Source organism: Larus michahellis, chromosome 1 (genome assembly GCF_964199755.1).
Source record: "Larus michahellis chromosome 1, bLarMic1.1, whole genome shotgun sequence".
Taxonomy (NCBI): Eukaryota; Metazoa; Chordata; class Aves; order Charadriiformes; family Laridae; genus Larus; species Larus michahellis.
Window position 1 is genome coordinate 12102673 of NC_133896.1, and position 22251 is coordinate 12124923.

A 22251-nucleotide genomic window follows, 5' to 3' on the forward strand; every position below is an offset into this window, starting at 1 on the left:
GTGTCAATCTTTTATACATTCTGGACTGGCCTACAGTTTTAGAGGGGAGTGAAGGGGGAGTGACAAATTATTTGGGAATTCCCAGCTTATTTAACTTCAACATTTTATATCACTAATGAGGTCTTAAAAACAGCAATCAGTAAAATAGATTCTTCTCTCAGTTGCACCTATAATTAGGAGTAACTTCTTTAAAGTTAACTTCTTTGAAGTTAACAGATTGAAACCAATTACTTGAACTCTGTGATCAATAGCTGGCATGCCCTGTATAAATCTAGTGCGTATCTATCTAAATTTCAGTTTATGTTTATATGCATGTGTCTACCTGTCATGTATTATAATTGAATATCACCCTGTTATAGTCTATGACAGCAAAGTCTGTAAGTCCAACTGTAGTCCCAGCAAATCAAAATATTTTTGCTTTTTTGAGTGTTGCTGGTTTACAGGTTATCTAATTTTGCTCCTGTGAGAGCCACACAAAAGTGTGACATTACCGTTGCATCAGGAATCAAATGGAAGAGCCATCCCATTCCAGACGAGGGGGGACTGATGTGTGTGAAGATCTGCACCTACCTAGCTTGAAAAACACTGGGAAAATTGCACCATCCTGGTTGACGAAGCATCATTGTTAACAATTTAGGCAATGATTGTGCCTAAATAAATGTGTAATTAACCATGGAACTCAGTGGAACAAGATTATGTACCAAGAAGTTACTGTAAGCTTACTTATGCTCAGAGTTTTCCCGAACAAACAATGAAGTTTGTTATTATAAGACTGTAAATGACAGAAGTCATCTTTCTTTACAAAAAATAGGAGCTATCATGGCTAAGACACATTTTCCAGCCAGCAGTGCTTTTTATGCCAGGAATTATGTATTGACTACTGTGCTAAATAGCTGAAACTTTAATTGATTCCTTCATTATTTTTTAATTAGACAACCTTCCAGTAAGCTATGACTCCACATCAACAAAATCAACTCTTGTCATTTACATACCCCTCGTGAACAAAAAAAAAAAATAAGTTTTAGAGGGAAAATCTATCACATACATCAGCCAGCTATCTTTTTCAAGCATTACCCTTACTGCAAGAGTTTGTTCTATTAATTTTTAAGTACATCTATATATCAATATTAATGCAGAAAAGATTCATGGAGTTTGAAGGCAGGGGGCGCTTTCAGATATGATCAGATCAAGTCTGAAAAAACTCAATAATTTGTACAGGATCTATAATTGCAGTCTGAGTCTTTCTATTAGAAAGACATCCAGTTTTAATTCTAGATGCAAAAATGATGGAGAATCTTCAAAGTCCCAGAATATGCAGTGCCAGTGGGAAATTGCCTTCACTGGTAAAAAAATACTTTCCCTATTTTTAGTTCAAAAATAATAAAGAGGATCTCCAGACATAATTTTCTGGATTTAAAAAAAAAAAAAAAAAAAAGAGAGAAAAAACAACAAAACAAACCAAAAACAAACAAAAAAAACCCCAAACTACAAACACTTCTATTTCACTGAATAATACAGTTTTGGATGCTTGATTTCCATCTTCTGTGACAAAATAAAAAGCATATAAAATTGTCACAGCCCTCAGAACAGGATTTAACACAAAAATCTCATGGTTTTACCTCAAAAATCTCATGGTTTTACCTCTTCTTCAGTGCTTGAACTCACGGTTACTGGGCAAATTGCACCCATGAACTTTCCTTATTTCCCTGAGTGCACCTTTCCCAAGCTGCCAGCTATTAGGCATTACCTGTCTTAGTACAGAATCACACAGTTCTTTGCTAAAGCTGGTACCCAGGATTATTTTCTGAACAGATCGGGCTTAACTTCAAACCCTTCAGTGTGCTCCCTTTGGAAATACAGCTTCTTTTAAGTTAAATGTCACGTATTTAGAGGAAAACCCTAACTCAAAATCCCTTAATCACACTGCACGTTTTCAGCTTCTAAGATATTTAGCTGCCTTCCAAGCTGATACCCAGTAAATCAGTTGCCTACGGGCTCTTCCAGTTTGTGCAGCCCTTTGACCTGGTATGCCAGCCTTTGAAAAAACAGTATTTTCAGTTATGTTGAAAAAGGAGGCAGAATCTAATTTGCTACACTATACGTTTCTTAAACACCTCTAGGGATGGTGACTCAACCACCTCCCCGGGCAGGCTGTTCCAGTGCTTGACCACTCTTGCAGTAAAGTAATTCTTCCTAATATCTAATCTAAACCTCCCCTGCCACAGCTTCAGACCATTTCCTGTGGTCCTGTCATTATTCACTTGGGAGAAGAGGCCAACACCCACCTCTCTCCAACCTCCTTTCAGGTAGCTGTAGAGGGCAATGAGGTCTCCCCTCAGCCTCCTCTTCTCCAAGCTAAACATGCCCAGCTGCCTCAGCCTCTCCTCATATGACTTGGTCTCCAGAGCCCTCACCAGCCTGGTAGCTCTCCTCTGGACACGCTCCAGCGCTTCAATGTCCCTCTTGTACAGAGGGGCCCAGAACTGAACACAGTACTCGAGGTGAGGCCTCACCAGTGCCGAGTACAGAGGTACAATCACTTCCCTGCTCCTGCTGGCCACACTATTCCTGATACAAGCCAGGATGCTGTTGGCCTTCTTGGCCACCTGGGCACACTGCTGGCTCACGTTAAGCTGGCCGTCCACCAGCACCCCCAGGTCCTTTTCTGCCGGGCAGCTTTCCAGCCACTCTTCCCCAAGCCTGTAGCCTTGCTTGGGATTGTTGTGACTGAAATGCAGGACCCAGCACTTGGCCTTGTTAAACCTCATACAGTTGGCCTTGGCCCATCGATCCAGCCTGTCCAGGTCCCTCTGTAGAACCTTCCTACCCTCAAGCAGATCAACACTCCCACCTAGTTTGGTGTCGTCTGCAAACTTACTTATCTTCTAGGTATGTTTTTGACAGGTCTTAGCAGTCAGTGTTATATCTTCATTCATGATGCTTTCATTCACTGTAGCTGTAAAATAAGTATTTCTCAACAATCCTTGTAAATTAGACTGTTAAATCACACAGAAAAAATTAACAAGGCCTCATATCATTACACTGCTGGCTTGGCCCACCTCTCCTGCCGTGCTAAAAAACTGCGCTTACTCAATACTCAGAATATTCTTCTAGAGTAGCTCCCATCTAATACCTGTTTGAAACCAAGATGCCTGCTTTCACCCTCATAAAAGTCTGATCTGTGTGATCATATTTTATGAAAAAGTTACCTTCCTAAAATTCCTAGGACCATGTAGCAATCTGTTGATGCCTCAACTGCCTAGGGCAGAATTTGTATTCTAGAAATTGTATTCTAAAGACCACTCCAACAAACAAAGCTTTTTGTTTTCTAAGGGAACTTTAAAACCATTCTGTTGAACATAAAGGTGTTCCACTACACATAAGTTTTGTGTAGTGGTCATAGCCTGAAAGTCTGATGTTATTAAGTAGCTCACAAAAGCAACTTATTTTGGAAAATGTGAATAAAATAATTTCCATTTAAAATGAAAAAAAAAAAGAAGTCTGTTTTAACATATGTAAAGAGGTAAATAACATGGTGTACATACAGGTTATACTGTAACAGTCACAGAAGCATAAAAGGGTTGAAGACCTAATTTCCAATATATAGGTATAAACTTGGCCTACACCAGCTATGATAAAAGGCTATTGAATGGGCTGGAAGGAGATCAGGATGTTTGCTGCCAGATTAATCTAGCCAGAAACAGCTAGGGTCTAAACCAGAAACCAGACCAGTCTAGGAGAATACCTTCAGAAATAATGAAAGATAATTTTCGGAGGGTGAATCCAATGAACATGGTTATGTTAAAGAGCTAAAGTTTCTTGTTAGCTTCTGGATTACAGGTTGAGAAAGAAACGCTCATAAAAGATGCACTGAGATTCTCAGTCATAAGAAGGCTAATATAATTTGTCATTTTTGCCTGGTGGTGAGATATATATATATATGGGATCGTATTGGAAGTAATGGCTTGTGTTATTTGAAACTGGACTGTGCAACTTGCCATAAATATTGTCTAGCCAATTTGAACCTTACAAGTTTGGGATTTGGCTGGTTTGTGAGCACTGGATGTGTAGACTGGCCTGTTCAGACTTGCCAAAATATATGTTTACTTGCTGGCAATGTGTTTTACTTTCCGTCAAGAAAGCACTTTCCTATGGGTTAGAAATCTCTTGAAGGTTTTTAGAACTCCTGGGCCTGATTTCCCTTTTGCAAACAATGGAGTAAAACAGGCAGAACTCCATGGCAACGGGTGGAGGAGAGGCAGCTCCATCTGGAGCTCTGGAAACATGGATGCGATTGTAATAGCAATGCAAAACTGCTGGACTTAACTAACGTCCAAAAGAAAATGCTGCCAATAACTTCTCAAAATTCATGACTCTCCACTACCATTTCTCCTCTCTATATATATTCTCTGCTACCCCTGTCCCTTGAAGGCCTTGAGAGAGCACAAAATGCTCAGAACAATCCCAAGGCAAACACTTCTTGTTCTGACGTACTCATAGAATAAAAACCACAGACAAATAACAAAACCCAACTCTGCAAGCATCTAAGACCTATACCATTATGGTTTTATTGTATGTAATGACTTGTTAATGATATATCTGGCATGATAATCACAACTATCTATAATCTGTGAGTCCCTGTAACTCCAATAATGTGTGAGGTTGACAGAATGGCATAAGAGGCAATATCAAATTGACTGCATTACAATAGCTCAGTCTCAAATGAACTGAGTGGCTTCAAGATCCACATTTGAAAACCACCAAAAGTTTTGAGCTTCTAGTCAAATACAGATTATAAAAGGCATGCTTAATATCTGGAAATCCATGTGCTGCCATAGATCTGAAGGGGTATCAAAACTGCAAAAAAACCCCTTTTTATGATAGTTTGCTACTTTCATACAGGTGCTATTAGCACACAAATGTACACTGGCACATACAGCATTTTCTGTCTAAATGCCGTTACTGCATTGCTACACTTCTTCAGCTGTTGTACAGTTTCCACTAAACTTCTTGTAGATTGTTTTTGTATCAGTGAATAATAATTATTTTAGGAAGCGCGAAGCTGTAGTCTGTGGTGTTTTTCACTGTTTGCATATCTTCGACTGATCATAAAAAAGCTGATTTATGCTGAGAATCAACATGCAACTAGAAAAAGAACATTTCACTGTACATTTTCTATTGTGACAGATACTGAAATTTATCAAGATGAAAATACCTCAGATTCCACTGGGTTCCGCCTCCTTTCCAAGGTTTTCTATCCATAAATAACAATCTTGGATTAATGAAATAAATAAATAAAAATGGTGATCTAATGCCCCTTTTCATCTCCAGTTTCTATCCTTTCCTTACTCCGTAAAGTGTTGCAGTATTTCTTGTCTAATCATTTTAGACTTCAAAATGTAACTTCTCTTATTCTGTGCTTAAAATTGTCAAATGAGAAAGTTTTGTCCTTAAGGAACAGCACGCCCAGAGAAATAATTGGTGATTTACCTCTTTTTTGTACTGTACAGTTTTTGAGGAGTAGGAGGATTTTAAATGGAAAGGTGACTATATCACTTTAGTGGCTGTTCGTTCGCTATCATTAACGTAGCTCTTTAGATTTTTATAAGATAAATCATTTGGCACTGCATTAAGTTTGATGGGTTTATTAAGTCAGTGGGAGAAGTCCAGGTGAAGAGAAGCAGGAAAGCACAGGTCTAAAAGGCCATCCTTGCTTGAAAAAAGGAGGGCTTCTGGAAAGACATCCCCACAAAAATTATGTGGAAATTACTTTTTTGGAGGTTTGAGTGATTTCTTCATCTAGGCTTATTTACGCTATTCAGTTGTGAGATGGAGAAAAAAGGCAGTGTTCAGTCCATCTAGCAGCACGTTCTCCTGTAATAGGATCACTGCAGTTTCTTTCCAAATTAATGCTCTTGGACATCCTCCACTTCTTGACTAGCACTGAGGGTAGCTTGAAGACCCAAAGTATCTGGGCTATTATCTGGAGTCATTAAAGGAGCTATAAATGTCATTTAATCCAGTTATAGATTAAAGTTTTTAATCCAGTTATTAGCTGATTTGGGCTCAACTAAGATGTAACGATAATTTGAACATATTTACCTGATAGTTAATTAATCAGCTGGATTAGAGCATATTATTTAAAAAAAAATGCATAAACCTAGTCCAATTTTGGAGAAGTAATACTGAATTTCAGGTAGTGCCATGTTACAGCTATCTATGCTATGTCTCTCTTGAAAAATATTTTAATGATACATGTCAACATGTTAATTATTAGAGGGGAAGATATTTCATTACTGTGACATCCACGTGTAGGTCAGAAGCACAAAAAGCTGGACATGAGCCAGCAATGTGCATTCGCGGCCCAGAAAGCCAACTGTACCCTGGGCTGCATCAAAGCAAGCGTGGACAGCAGGTCGAGGGAGGTGATTCTGCCCTCTTGCTCTGCTTTGGTGAGACCCCACCTGGAGTACTGCATCCAGCTCTGGAGTCCTCAACACAAGAAGGACGTAGACCTTTTGGAGCGGGTCCAGAGGAGGCCCACAAAAACTATCAGAGGGCTGGAGTGCCTCTCCTACGAAGACAGGCCGAGAGAGTTTTCATTGTTCAGCCTGGAGAAGAGGAGGCTCTGGGGACACCTTATAGCGGCCTACCAGTACCTAAAGGGGCCTACAGTAAAGATGGGGAAGGACTTTTTGCAAGGGCATGTAATGATAGGACGAGGGGTAATGGCTTCAAACTGGAAGAGGGTAGATTTAGATTAGATATCAGGAAGAAATTGTGAGACACTGGCACAGGTTGCCCAGAGAGGTGGTAGATGTCCCATTCCTGAAGACATTCAAGTTCAGGTGGGATGGGTCCCTGAGCAACCTGATCTAGTTGAAAACGTCCCTGGTCGTTGCAGGGGGGTTGGACTAGATGACCTTGAAAGTTTCCTTCCAATCCAAACTATTCTATGATTCTATGACAAGACTGAAAGACAATACTTCACTCATATCCACGCAAAACCAATGTGGTGCCTTGCTTGCTGTGTGCCTGATCTGCATATAAGTATGCTGCAATACCTATTAACAAGGCTTATTTTAAACTTTCGTCGCTCAGTGTCCACCTGTGAAGCACCATGGTTCAATCCCACGTGTCATTTCAGATGGTGTTTATATTTGCATGCAGTTATCTTTACAAGACTTTTTTTATTCCCAACAACTGCATTCACAGAATGTTTTGATAAAGCCTGACGTCTAGTCAGTAAATAATTTTTGCTGATCCTGTACATGGTGACTTGAAAAAGATGTTATTTTAAGCAAGTTCCGGAACACACATAATACTTTCATGAAAGTGGATTCTGCAGTCATCTTAGGGAATCAAGGTGAAGAAAATCTACTAAACTGTATTTCCTGCAAGGACAAAAAATATTTCTGAGGCATATACTACAATTCTGCTTTCTGTTTCCCGGCAGATACCTTTAAAGATAAACAAAAACACGTGCAACAACTACGAGATGCATTCTTTGTTCACTATATAGTGTCGACGCAGAAGGTTCGGACAATAACACAACGCCCAATATGATCAGGTTAATGCCAGTTTATTGCACAGATAGCTCAGTTATTATAGACGTTCTGATTCCGCATCACGCACCGACAATTTGCTGATTGGTTGCACAAGCTGTGCATGCGGTAAGCAACATATTATAATTGGCTTAAAGCATCTGTCCACGCGAACAATCACCCCTCCTATATCCTGGGTGAAGTTCTGCATTTCGCATGCTGAGTTCAGCACACTTTCTCATATCTTGTTTGTCTCAGCATTTCTAACATCGCTACAATGTTTTCACGTAACCTTCAAACTAACAAAGCCTACATAGTTGTTAGCAATTCTTCGGTGCTTGGAGTGTTCACGGGATGACCCCTTTGTACTAAAAATCCTCCAACAAATCCCCCTTTTTGTTTTTGAACAATCCAAGCACCTGAAAACATTTTTTCTATAGACACTTCTAAAGATCTTCGTTGACAAGAAAACAAACAAGGTAAAATGATCAGCAATATCATTACAACAATCAAAATTACAAGTCCCTGTTTCAATAAATCTTGTACCCAGTTAGCCAGTCCCCAAGAATTAAACAATTGCTCCAACCACGAATGACCCTGAGTGAGCTTATGCATATTGTGCTGTAACTGGGCTAAGTGGTCATGAATGGAGCGTGAGTGATCAGACAAATTCATACAACACATCCCTTCAAAATCCTCACAACCATGGCCTTGTGCTAACAACAAAAAATCAATAGCAGCACGATTCTGTAGCACAGCATGTCGTATACTATCAGCATCTGTTAATAAAGCAGAAATCATCTCAGAAGTCAGGTTAAACTGTTTTATACTCCAACAGGCTAGCTTTTCTAGATCTGTTAAAGCCTTGGCTGCAGCCACACCTGGAGCTAAAAAGCCTGCAAAAATTTTTGACGGGCGATCCCAAAACTCGATGTGGTCACTGCACTCAGGGGTAAAATCGGTAATCGCTCGTCGCGATCGTGACTGTTTCCTAAGACTAATAAGACTAATCCTGTCAGGAGCAAACAAGGTAAGTCTGCCTAAATAACACGGTCCTCCTACTGATCGACTAGGGATGCCTCCCCAAGCTCGGTAACCACATATCAAAAAATATCCAGGTGGAAGTAGCTTAGGAAAAGATGCATTATTCCAAATCCCTCCATACGACAGTCCTAGTTCAGCACCTCCGTTTTGACAATAATTACTCTTAATAAATGAAACAGTGGGAGTAACATTTTGCATACCAGCGAAAGCACCTGTCATCTTAAACCCATAATCTCTATGTAACACTGGATTTTGCCCTCCCAATTCAATACATCCTAAGCTAAAGTTGCCAATATGCCTGCCAGTATTATTTCCAGCATCATGTCCCACTGCTGGAAGTGACCCCAAAAGATCCAATTCCTGCAAAGGGAAAGGAAATGATCGGTTTAAATGATTAATGAGATGACCTTGAAATATCCGCAATTATAGCATTTCTTATCACGTTTTCCCCCTTTTTGAATTTGGACAAGTGGGCGCACAGCAGCCCCCACAGCAGCAGCCATTACGGTGGCTTGCTCGTGTGCAAGGACGCGCTCTGCGGCTTCCAACAATTGCGCAGTGGTACTGCCTCTGGGTAGGGTACTAAGAATCTTTTTTGTTATATCATTAGCATTATCAAAAGCAAGTAAGTCTAAAAACTTCGCCTTCATGGTCTCATCAAGGTCAGGGTGAGCAGAAATAGCCACGTGCAATCTATCAACAAACCCAGAATAAGGCTCCGTAGGTCCTTGGCGAACATTTGTAAAAGCAGGAGGAGTTTTTTCCCCTCTAATCCCCAACAAAGCCCTGTGAGCTAGCTGTTGACTGAGTTGCAAAACCTCAACAGCAAAATTAGCTTGCCAATCAGTCCGAACATAAGGTCCCGTCCCCATTAACATCTGTGTCTGTACCCCATACAAAGGATCACCTTGAGGACGCGGGGTGGCAGCAGCCTGATCACACAGGTTCTGCCGCACACTGAAAAACTGCAACTGCTGAGAAGGGGTGAGCAACATTTGAGAAATCTGCTTTGAATCATGTGGTGTGAGTAAATTTGCAGTGAATAAATGCTCCACCGTAGCCCTAGTATAGGGAGAGCCTAGTCCATATTGACTAACAGCCTGTTTCGCCTCCTTTAACAATTTCCAATCAAACGGTTCCCAATCCTTTCCACCCCCTGCATTAGCAAACACTGGAAATGCCATAGGCTCAAGAAACACGCCCTCAATTGCCGCATCTCTAATTACTCCCTTCCATCGGTTTTTCAATTCTTTCTCCCCTCCTACCACTCCCCCACACCCTCAAATCCCGACGATGGTGGCCACGACAAGGCATGATGAGGCAGTGGCAAAGGAGCAGGGTAAGCTGGAGGAGCTCATGAACTGGATTGATCATCTAGACGAGCTTCCATCGCTTCCAACTTTTTTAACAACTCCCAGAATTGATGGTCTGTCAGTCTACCAGGTGGTACTGTAGTGCTGCTGCCAGGTGATGGTGGAGTAGAGGGCGGCAGAGGAGGGTACGGCATTGGCTGATCCCTGGAATCCTCAGGGGGGTCTCCTTCGGTACTTTCAACAACAGTGTCTTTGGGAGGGAAAGGAGGAAATGTAGTTTCTTCCTCTTTTCCACTTTCATAAACAGGTGTCTCAAGAGAGTCTGTAGTGGGAGTAGGCTGGCTTGGGGCAGTAACGGCACAACTCGCTACATTCCCCTGTGTTATTCTGCAGCCCTGGGGTTAAGGGACAACAGCTTCTGGCAATCTCCCAAAAGAAAGACTCGTGGGGGAAACATCCTTAACTCCGGGTGTTAATGCTGCAAAGGCAGAGGCAGCCGCAGCGTGTTCTGCCTGCATTGTTTTTGAAGTCTCTGATACTAACCTCCACACGGTGGAGAGTTTCTGAGCCTCCTTGGATCCTTTACTTACTTCATCCCACAACACCGCTCCTATTTTAACCCACGTATCTTGAGCAAAAGCGGCAGCAACAGTGAGGATAAGTCCTTTATCCCGTGCCCATGCTAAGAGCGCCTTCAAGGTAGGCGTATCATACTTCAATCCTCTCGTAGAGAGTATATGCTGGAGGAGCTTAACTACCGCCTCTTCTTCTTTGGAGAGCGTAGACCCCATCTCCTCCCCGGCCGCTCGCTTGGCCGGAGCGAGATTTCCTACCTTGACGCGCTATAGCATCTTCCCGAGTGCCGGGGCAGCACTCGCCTATCGACCGGCTTCTTCCGCCGCCTCCATCCGTCGGTTGCTCATCGAGTATCCACTGATCCCAACACCGATCTGAGGGTCCCTGTTCGGGCGCCACTTGTCGACGCAGAAGGTTCGGACAATAACACAACGCCCAATATGATCAGGTTAATGCCAGTTTATTGCACAGATAGCTCAGTTATTATAGACGTTCTGATTCCGCATCACGCACCGACAATTTGCTGATTGGTTGCACAAGCTGTGCATGCGGTAAGCAACATATTATAATTGGCTTAAAGCATCTGTCCACGCGAACAATCACCCCTCCTATATCCTGGGTGAAGTTCTGCATTTCGCATGCTGAGTTCAGCACACTTTCTCATATCTTGTTTGTCTCAGCATTTCTAACATCGCTACAATGTTTTCACGTAACCTTCAAACTAACAAAGCCTACATAGTTGTTAGCAATTCTTCGGTGCTTGGAGTGTTCACGGGATGACCCCTTTGTACTAAAAATCCTCCAACAATATAGATGTAGTTTAGTATACTTAGTACATAAAGTATAGGTTTAGTATAGGAAATATAGGGTTTGTCACATAATGTATGGACACCTATATCACAAAGAATGCTTTACACCGAATGTTTTTATAAATTAACTTCTTTGTCCTGGGACAGAAGATTGGTCTACACACCAATGTCACTCTGACTATTTTGATTCACTGTATCTTGTCAATTCCTTGTTCTCTGTAAAACAGATTATATAATGGTATATATTATATCCCATAAATAAGGTAGTCATTTTTCAGATTGCTTAACACTGTCTATTAGGTAAGCAATTTTTAAATTCAACCGCTGAGCTGAAAAATGGGTCAAAAAAATAATTATAATAAAACATGAAACTAAAGATTTATTTTGTTTTCATTCAATTAAACTCTTTTTTTTCCTCAAGAAAAGAAAAAAAAAAACAGAAAAGAAAAAAAAGAATCTTCTCAAAGAGAAAAAGTTAAAATGAAAGTAGAGAATTTCCTATTATCATGAAAATGGTGTGATTGTGATTGTGCTTTTTGTGTTTCCCAAGTAGCCCACTTGCAGGAAAAGTGGAAAACTAGAGTTCACCTCTCTTCTTTGGAAGAAGACATTCTACAGACTTTCTCCAGATGCTACAAGAATGCAACGAATCCTTCTCACCACTGTTGCATCACATACTTGAACAGCTATTGGCAGTTTGATTCAGATCCTTCTTCTGAATCCAGCAGAGACTATTCTGTTTGCTTGGCAAAAATTTCTTTGGTGTCAATACCAATAAGGTAGAAAAACTCCTTTTTATATATATGTATGTGAAATTATTACTTAGATATTTTAAGCCAGAATCAGAAAGTAGGACTGATTTCCTTGCTTAAAGGTTAAGATATTCATGTACAAAGTAGAATCCTGTCTTTTTCTGAGATAGCCTGTCATGTAGAGGCTGAAGGTTTTTTCCTGCATAGTGGAAGATAAATGGATAAAATTTTTCATAAACTCAGCATCATAGCTAAGTGACACACTGCTTCAATATGACGGTACTAGAACTCTCACTGAGGATAGACAACAGCTAATGTTTTTTGCTCCTCTTAACAAAAAAAAAAAGTCCATCCATTTTTTTTTTAAATTCATGAATGGTTTAACTGTATTGCTGGCAAGTAAACTACTGACAGATAAAGAGATCCCTGCCCTGCTATAAAGGCAAAATCCCCTCATGCTTCTACTCAGAAAACAGCTCTGTAAAATCTGCATTATGAGGGTCTGCATTTATTGTCTCTTGGGAACTGCAGAGAAAGTTTTCTTAGGTATTTCCTAAGTGTGTCAGTCCTGGAAACTATGAGATCTGCTTTGATTTCTTTCTGACTTAGACATTAACACAAGTATTAAGAACTCTGTCAAACCAAATCTACTGGGAACACCTTCTTGTCTTCAATTTCTGCCTCTAGTTTAAACTGCTTTAAGCAGGGAAGTATAAACTGAGGGCAGAATAAGGTCCTGCAGCTAAAACTTTGTTCGGATCCACTGATGATGTGGGAGCTAAAACAAAATATGACTCACTTTTCCATAGCCATTTGGCTCTGCAATATTTCACTGCGGACCAAAAGCTCATTTTTGTCACTAACATATTCAGCTGCAAACGATTATAAACAGGTATATTAAGTTTTAAAAGAAACATTTTCCAATTGCTTCAGTATGCAGATTCATAGATCAAATACTGACCTGAAAAAAATGTATCTGGAAACCTAGTCACACAAGAAGTTGACACAAATATTTTTATTAATATTTTACAGATAATAAATGCATCACATATGTTATGGTTTCATATTGAATCTGTTACATAAAACTCAAGGGTTCTTAAAGGCCAATTAGATAGTTACAAATATACTCTTAATCACAGTAGTGCTAAACAAAACATGGAAGCTACATCAGAGCCCAGACACAACCCATGTGGATCACCTCATGTAGAGGACATTGTGGAGGCATTGAGGTGCTTGCCATGGTCTAGAACAATGAAAAAGCATTGAGAAATGTGATGTTCTTCATTACACATCACACAACACAAAGAATTAAAACCTGGAACAAGAAAATGAGAAGGACCTGAGGAAAGCAGAGAGGACAAGTGTCCAAGTGGGATATTGAGGTGATCAACGGGATGGGATGAGAATGATTATACCTTCCTAGATCCAGAAAGATTAGGAGATTTAATAGGATAGCCAGACTAGAGAGGCAGAGCAAACTATTGAAATTGCAGTGGGAGAAAACCCCGACAGGCATATAGTGGCAAAATGTGTCTTTACAACAAGAATATTTACTTATATCTATGTAGTGAGTATTCAGAAGTGGTCAAGCTTGAGGTTTAGACTGACTGAAAAGACCTCACATAACTGGCTGATCAGAAATTAATTGCCACCATTTCTCCTTAGAGGTGATGTCTTGATACTTTCAGGTCAAGTGAACGGTGATTTCCCTCTACATAAATGTCACTAGATCTTGCTACCGAAGGAATGTCGATTCACAAAAATGCAAGAATCTAAAAAGTTTCGTGTCATCCTACTTTTTTATATTTTAAGTCAATTGAAGAGAATGTATCCTGGACCCAGGAACCACCAAGGTGTATGCTGAAGTTTGAAAGCAGATTGACTTCTTGGAAAGGAAAGTAAATGCTCTCATGGTTGAATAAAAGCACCTGCTAAAGCACTTTGAAAAAAAAAACATTTTGGTTTTCTTTCTCTCCCCTCTCTGTTTTCCAGTTTCCCAAAGTTATTACATTTGTTATCTGCGTTATCAACAGTTGTTAAAACAGACATACAGGAATGGAATTCATTATGTTCTCAATTCCCTACAAGCATTAAACAATGTGTAATATTTCGCTTTTTTCCAGGGACTTTGTCATTCTCATATCAACATTAAACCATCTCAATTAACAGATATGCAAGCTAAAATGAATTTGGACGATAAACACGTCCTCTATCAAAGTCCAAAATTTGTATATAGGAACCCTTATATATAAGATATAACCCTTATATATAAGATAAACAATTCTTTTGCATATGTCAGAAGTCAAAAGGGTAAAATTCATCTGTTTTCTTAAGGGATTATGTGTTTTCAGAAGGTCAAAAGAGGAGAAAATAGAATATAGACAATATTGGTATTTATGATCTCTTCCATCTATTTTTATGCAAATACCAATTTAGTAACCATAAAAAATATTATAATTCTTTTTCTTATTTATGCCAGTTTCAGGAAAATCTACTTCAGTAGAATTTAGTACAATAAATGAATTGCATTGCCATAAAGTCCTAGAAATACAGCAAGCCATCTGTCTCTTTCCTGAGATCTGATAAATTTAGACCATCCCCATTGCTCTAACTTCTTAAACTCTTCCAATTGCATGGATTCCATAGCTTCCTAGAGAATGTATTTCCATGCTTACCTATCTCTCTACCAGAAAAGAAGTTTCATTAAGACACAGAGTAATCCTGCCCTGATATGGAGTAAGTCATTATTTCTTGCCCTACTCAAAATGGGCATAGGGAATTACTGGTTGTCTTATTTGGTATTCCAGTCTAAAAAATTCTTAATTCTTTCAGCTTTTTCTTATGAGTCAACTTTTGATTCCTACTACTCTTCTTGTCGATCTCCACTGGATTTTCTCCATTTATTGAAGACTACCCATGGACTCTGCTGGGCTAAGACTGATTGCCCAGTGAGAACGCAACATTGCAAACCAAGAGAAAACAAGTGAGGAAGTTAGGAGATGTGTGTCAAGAACAGATAAGGAGGGTGGTAAACTGGGGGTCACAAGAGAAAAAGGATGAAGAAGCAGACTCTCTAGAGCTGAGCACGCGCTCAGATCTTTAACCTGAGACTATGATCTGAATTCACCAACTGAAGTTCTGTACTAATTTGTGGATTTTGTCTTCTAATTCTTTGCTTTCAAATCCAAGAAAAGCAGGGCTTCTGGTGTGGGAAGTGCCTGAATCTCTTTGGGAGCAAATAGAAACTCGAGAGCCAGTGGTGACCTGCTCAGGTTAAGACTTACCTATCGTGACAAGAAATCTACCCAATATTGATTCTGATATGCATATACAAAACTCAGAAACAAACAAATAAACAAAAAACAGAGAGTGATTTTTCATAGTATTATTATCACTGCCGAAGTTGTATAGGTGAAGACTTGTTGCATAGTTGTAAATCACTTTCACAGCCAATGAAACAAAGAGTTACAGTGGCTGGACACAAGACATCAAATAATTTATGTGAAGGTCTGTAGAAGTGGAGAAAAGAAAAACCACAAACTGGAAGCCAGGTTGCTTTCCATATTTAATGGAGTTTTTTTGGCTTTGAAAAACTGCTCAAGTGAGAATTTGAACAAAAAAGCCCAAACTGAAAAAAAAAATAGTAAGCAGTTCTTCCTAGTTGATCATGCCTGGGTTAGGACTGAAATGATTTTTAATACTCAGGTTCCAATTTTAGAAGATTTGAATGGTAGCAAACCTCCTGAAAGCTCTGACTCGTGTATGTGAGTTTCCACAATAGTACTATTTCTACTAGTATTATATTACAAGTACCCGTCTTTGCATCTATAATCATATAATTATAGAATCATAGAATAGTTTGGGTTGGAAGGGACCTTTAAAGGTCATCTAGTGCGTAGAACTCAGGTTTTATTTAGTATGGGAGGATTTTATCACAAGTAAGAGGGAAAACTTCTACAAAACCAGAAGGCTGTTGGGCAAGACCAGTTGTTTGAAGCCATAAAAGTTCCCTAGAATTATGTTAATACCAGAAACTGTAACACCCTTTAAATCTTACAGGTACTATGAAAGTATACAGTCTGGCCTTATACATCATCATAGAGTACCTGAAGTTTATCTCATGTGTGGTAGAGCTGGTTAAAAAAATAATTTAACAGTAATTAAGATTTTCAAAAACAATTTTTCTGTGGGATTTTGTCAGAAACAGAATTCTAAAATAACTAAATAATAATGTTCCACCGCATCCACCCACTTTGGCATTTTTGTACCAAAGACAGCCAAAGTTCTGAAATATCTGCAAATTTTTTCTGAAATATGACGTGGTAATTTACTTTTCTACAGTTTTTCAGGGAAATGGAAATAATTATTGATCCTAATTAAATTTAAGGTTGGATCTTACTATCAGGCTAGAAAATAGCGTATGCAATGATTCAAGTCACACTGAAAGTACATTTGAATATACAAGAACTAAGAGATATGATTTTTTTCTTAGTAACAGAAAACTTAGTGATGTTCTCTGGCATTTCTTAAAGTCCTTGACATAATTTATCCATAAGAAAAATATAAACCTTTAAAGCAGAAAAGCTGCTCTGAAATTACACAATTTCTTGAAAGTTAAGGTTCTCAACCCCTGTATTTCTCAATTTTAGTACTAAACTACAGTTTCTCCAGTCATATTTTCTATTCATTTTTTCATGCTATTAGGATCATGTCAATATTCGGACATAGAAAAATTTTATTTTAGTAAGAGCGATTTACTTTAATATATGTCTCTTTCGATGTTTAACCATTTCAAGGCAAATGCATTACCTTGAAACTTAATAAACTGTCCTTTGTGTCCTATTATTTTTCTTCTCCAGAAAGGAGGTAATTAGAATTGCAGAAGGCAGTTTTACTGAAACTTGGATAGATTAACCAAGGTCACATTTTTTTATTATTATTCAGTAAAGAACAATTTATATAAACTTTATAAAGGAAACTTTCCTAGCCTTTTTTGTGCAGTTCTAGGCTTTTTTAAAAACCTTTTGATGCTGGACATCGTGAATCTTTGTAGTATATTGTCCTGTATTGACTGTTCATGCTTATAGGCCTTCCAAATTGCAAAGTAAAACACATTAACTTGAAGTAGTAATGGGCATAGTTGAGATTAAACAGACGTTATTTCACACCTCAGGTGAGCTAAGAATATGCACAGTCAGCTCCTGTTGCACAGCTGATGAGTAGTAACTCTTTAAGACGCAATTACTCTTGACTGTGTGCAAGACCTGAGGGAATTCTTTCAAGCAGTACCTGGCAGTAACCCTCTGCGTACCTCTTTAATTTTATAACTAGTTTGAAAGAAACTAAAAAGGTTATACAACAACGTTGAGCATAAGGAAACTTGTAGACAATTCAGGAGTGGAAATGGAATATGACTATTTTTTTTCCGAAGAGAATATATTTAGAGATTCATGAAGTATAGCTGGTCTTTTTCACTTTCCTGGACAGCTCTGCATAAAAATACATGCGTGTTACAATGCGCAGCATCCTACAACGGAGCTCAATGATCCACTATGCTGATCTTTTTGGAAGCAATAGAACACACAACTAGTAGTGTGTTAACCTTCAAAGAGTTTACCTTACAAAGCCATACCTTTATAATTTCTGTACAAAGCCTCTTACAATCCACATTAAATATTCGGTGGAATCTGGAGCGTGACTGATACATTTAGCGGTCCCTAACCTAAAGCTCGGATTGAAGCTTGTCAGGTTGAAAGATTTTTTTTCCAGTGATTTAAACGGTTCTCATTTCTGGTAAATGTGATGGGGTTTGGCAGGGTTGATTGTTTGTTTAAGATTTCTGTGTACCCTTACAATCTTACCTGGTGTAATATGCTTTTCCTTAGCAGTATATCTCCCAGTTGTTAAAAGGTTTGAATAGTCTCATATCAAGTTGTATATCTATTTTTTTTCCCATAAAAGTATGCAGTTATGCAATGGCAAAGGGGTTAAAATTGAGGAGAAACTAGGTTTGGATTCAACGCAGAAGAAAAAAACAGACTCTTATTCCTGGACAAGGGTGTGTTTTTGTTTGTTTTGGGGTTTTTTTTCAGCCTTGATCTTATTCCTGTCTTGGTCCTGAATCTTGATCCTACAGTAACACTCTCCCAAGTTCTGGGGCTGAATTTATCTTCCATGTAGACCCTGCTGTACAGCAGACTTCAGCCATTAGCGTCTTTTTCTTTTTTTTTTTTTTAAAGTTGGGTGCTGGCAATAAATGACTTCTAAACTTGATTCAGCCAGATCACATTCAGCTCTTACATTCTTTCTGATTTTCACTGCATACTTCATGCTAGACTGAAACTGTAGAGCCAGTTAAATTTGGTGTAGGTCCTGCTGGGAATTTGAGATGAGTAAGAAGATACTGGCATGTCTGCCAGATTTATGACCAGGGTTCACCTCAGGGAAATGATTATACCTCAGCCAGAATAGTCCATCTAGTCTTCTAACACTCTGTGGTTTCATAAATATTCCACCCCAAGCCATGTCCCAGTGTTTCTCAGTGGACAAATCCTGTCACCTCATTGCATGCAAAGTCACAAAAAATAATAAGGCTATTGTGACAACGAAGCTTCATATCAAGGAAGATCAAAACTCACCAGTGCTCAGCATACAGTGTTTAGAGCACAAATTTAATAAAATCAAAGTTGCATTATTGGGCTGATAAACTGTTGAAATACCACAAATCTATTCCTTCTACTGCAAAATGAGGTCTAACAGAAATGTTTTACTCTGGACAAAGCACTGGTTGGAAATTTTCCAGGATTTGTTTCTTGAGGAAACATCTATTTGATAAAGTCTTCTCTCATCAAACATGTCAATACATTATAAATATATATTTGACAAAAAAAGATAAAATAATAATAATGTGGTTTATATTTTAATATATTTTCCCCATTGTTTCAAAATGACTGACATTTATTTTATATTTTATTATATCACTGTTTGCTACAAATTCACAATCAGAATGAAATTTTTCAGATTATAAAAAATATTGTACCTGAATGCGAAACACACTGTTTTCAGGATGTGTTTCAGAGAGAGACTGGTATATGTTTTGGTACAGAGCAATTTTTTTTTTTGCCTACGGAACTAAAAAATTCTATTTATTTTGTGACTATGCTGTAGAAATAGATTATCAGTGCAGACAGAAACCCATTAAATATATGATTTCCTGACTGTAGGAGTTAAGAATCAAAGTCACGGGCTTGTAATGCATATATTTACATCTGAACTGATTGCTGTAGGCTCCTTTTCTAGTCAGCGGAGCACAATAGGAAGTTTGTAGAAACAGTCTGCTGCATACTAAGGTGGCTCAACTGAAATGCACTAAAATTATCTATTTTTCACTACAGAATGCAAAGACGTCTTAGGGAAACTCTGGTCAAAAGAAGACATTTACATTCATCTAACTGCAACTGTCTACAGTTTATAGATAAACTTCTATAGTGTATAGAAAAATTGTTTTACCCTGTTTGTGTAATGTACTGGTCTTGGTGTGAAATCTGTGATAAAGATCTGATGTCTTAAAAGTGAATTAAATCTGGATTTTAAGGGCAACTTAATATAGAAATTTTATTTTAAAAGCATGTACTTTAAAAATTTGTTTGAAACATTGCATGGCCTAAATGTATGCATGTATAAGAAATATATATATATATATATAATGATGGAAACGTGAAAGCATGGAGGAAATATTCAGTCTATAGATATGCATACATAAAGTAATTATAGAAATATGAATTCATATATATATATATATATAGTCTACATATCTCCTTCATAACCGTTGATCTTTGGCCAATCTGTTTACACTAGCCATTTGTTTTAGTCTCTATGAACTATGCAACAACTGTTATTAAATATAACTCTAACTTTAATAGGATACTTATTGTAGAATTATTACATTCCAAATGTTTATTGAAAACATGTATGGTTTAAGGAGTTTTGATGATTCTTTTAGAAAACTGTATCTGTTAAGTTTCAATGAAGACTTGTCTAAAATCAGCCATTGGATTTTCATACACGTTACTGCAAAGTTCCATATTAGACATATTCAGCCTGTGATTGAGTCATCTCCTTTATTTTTTGCAGATGTAGGGTACGGTTTACTTTCACGTGACAAGGATGTGTTAAAATGGAATAGACAGTTCAAGCAGGACAATAATTCCTATGTTAAATGTTCATAATTTCATTTTAATTTTTGACAAGAAGAAATCTACTTAATATATTCAGTATCTCTCATTAATTCTACCACAGGTTGTGTGTATATATCTATATATACTGAAAATAGGCTATGACACAATTGTTCTACCTGCCGTTCAATACTCCACTGCACCGCACTGCACTGAACTGTACTGCAGACAGATCTAAAAGATCAGACATTTTAAGTGAATTACCATCCAAAACTGGATGGAAAGGTATACCTGTTATTCATAAGAATTAAAATTCAACTGATGACACAAAGAAAAAAAATGCAGGTTTGTTTCTCTTTACCCACTTAAATCACTTCCTGAATAAAACAGACAATGACTCCTAGAAGTGAAACTTTTGTTGCCACTTTATCAGAAGCAAATAGCTGATCAGTTTCATCTTCTTTTACATCATCTAAGAGATTTTACAACTGCTTTTTCACATAGTAGAGAATACACTTCCCAAATTTTGAAGACCTTTTCCAATTTTTCTATACATTTTACTGCTTCTTCAAGTCTATGAAGAGATAGAAAAATAATAAATGAAAAAAATAGCACAGTGCTGACTAGGATATTTGTATCATTGAATTTGAATCACAATATTTAAGTAGATTCTTTAGAGAGAGAATGCTGGTCTGACTGCTAGCATGGCCTCTTTAATACGATTAATAATTAATACTACTGGGAATTGCTTAATAACAGGAGACTTTAATTCAAGAAATGGGTTAGAGTAGAAATTTTTACTGATACAGTATACCTTAGTATTCCTTAATTGTGCTGCTGAGATTTCTGCATTAAATAATTCTCTGGGTTTATTTTTTTCCCCATAAATATGAGATTTTTTCAAAAAAAAAGCAAAAATAATGTAAAAAATAAACTGATATAATCTTATAATAGCTTATAATCAATCATTTCAAACTTAAGTGTAAGGGAAAGATTTTTTTAAAAAATCAGGTAATATTATCAAATAAAGTTTAAAGCTCTAATAAACTAGGAAGCCAGTAAGGTAAGTAAACTGGGCCAAGACAAAGATTTAAGTGTGGAGAAGGTTTGTAATTTCTCTAAAGCAAAGATGCACACACAGTCTGGAGTTACCACTGCAAGCAAGATACACAGAACTGAGAGGAGAGCTCCAGGCATAACTCCATGAATCATTTCAAGAAGGATAGTAGGAGTGAGTAAAGAATGCTACACATGAGAGATCAGGAAGTGCAGTGAAACGATTCATTACAGAGGAATAAAAAACTAACGGCAAGTGTTTCTTTAGTCATATTAAATGAGTGCCAGAAAACAAACAAAAGGACCATAGATCAAAGTCAGGATTAGTAAAGTTTAAAATAGTTTTGATAAGATCCAGTAATAACCTTTTTGTCTTCGTGTCCAATAAGAATGCTGCTATATGACACAAGAGACAAAGCAAGCTGGATGATAGACACGAAGATGGAAAACTGATTTAAATGCTAAAAAATCAAATAACTTAAAAGACTATGGTGGTTTGGCCCCAGTAAGTAGCCGAGCACCCACAAAACTAATTCCTCACTCCACCCCCTTGGTGGGTTGGGGGAGAAAATAAGAACAAGAGAGAGAAAACATGTGGGTCAAAATAAAGACAGTGAAATCGCACACTGGTTACTGTCACAAGCAAAACAGACTTGACTTGAGGAATTTAAGTTAATTTATTGCCATTTAACACAACCTAAACATTTAATTACTGATGCAGATACAAGAAAAGAAGGAAGACAAATATTAAAGTGCTTCAATCCTTGCAGCCCTTCCCTGTCCTGATACCAAAATCTTGACATTTATACCCTATATATATCGTGTATGTATATATACACACCAATGAACAAAAAAAAACCAACAACAACAAAAAAGTAGATATGTTTCTGGTTTTCCTATTCCTTTTATTTTTTGTTTCTAATAAACTGAATTTGACATACACTGGAAAGAAGAATTCCATCAGCTCTTGCCCAATATCTTCA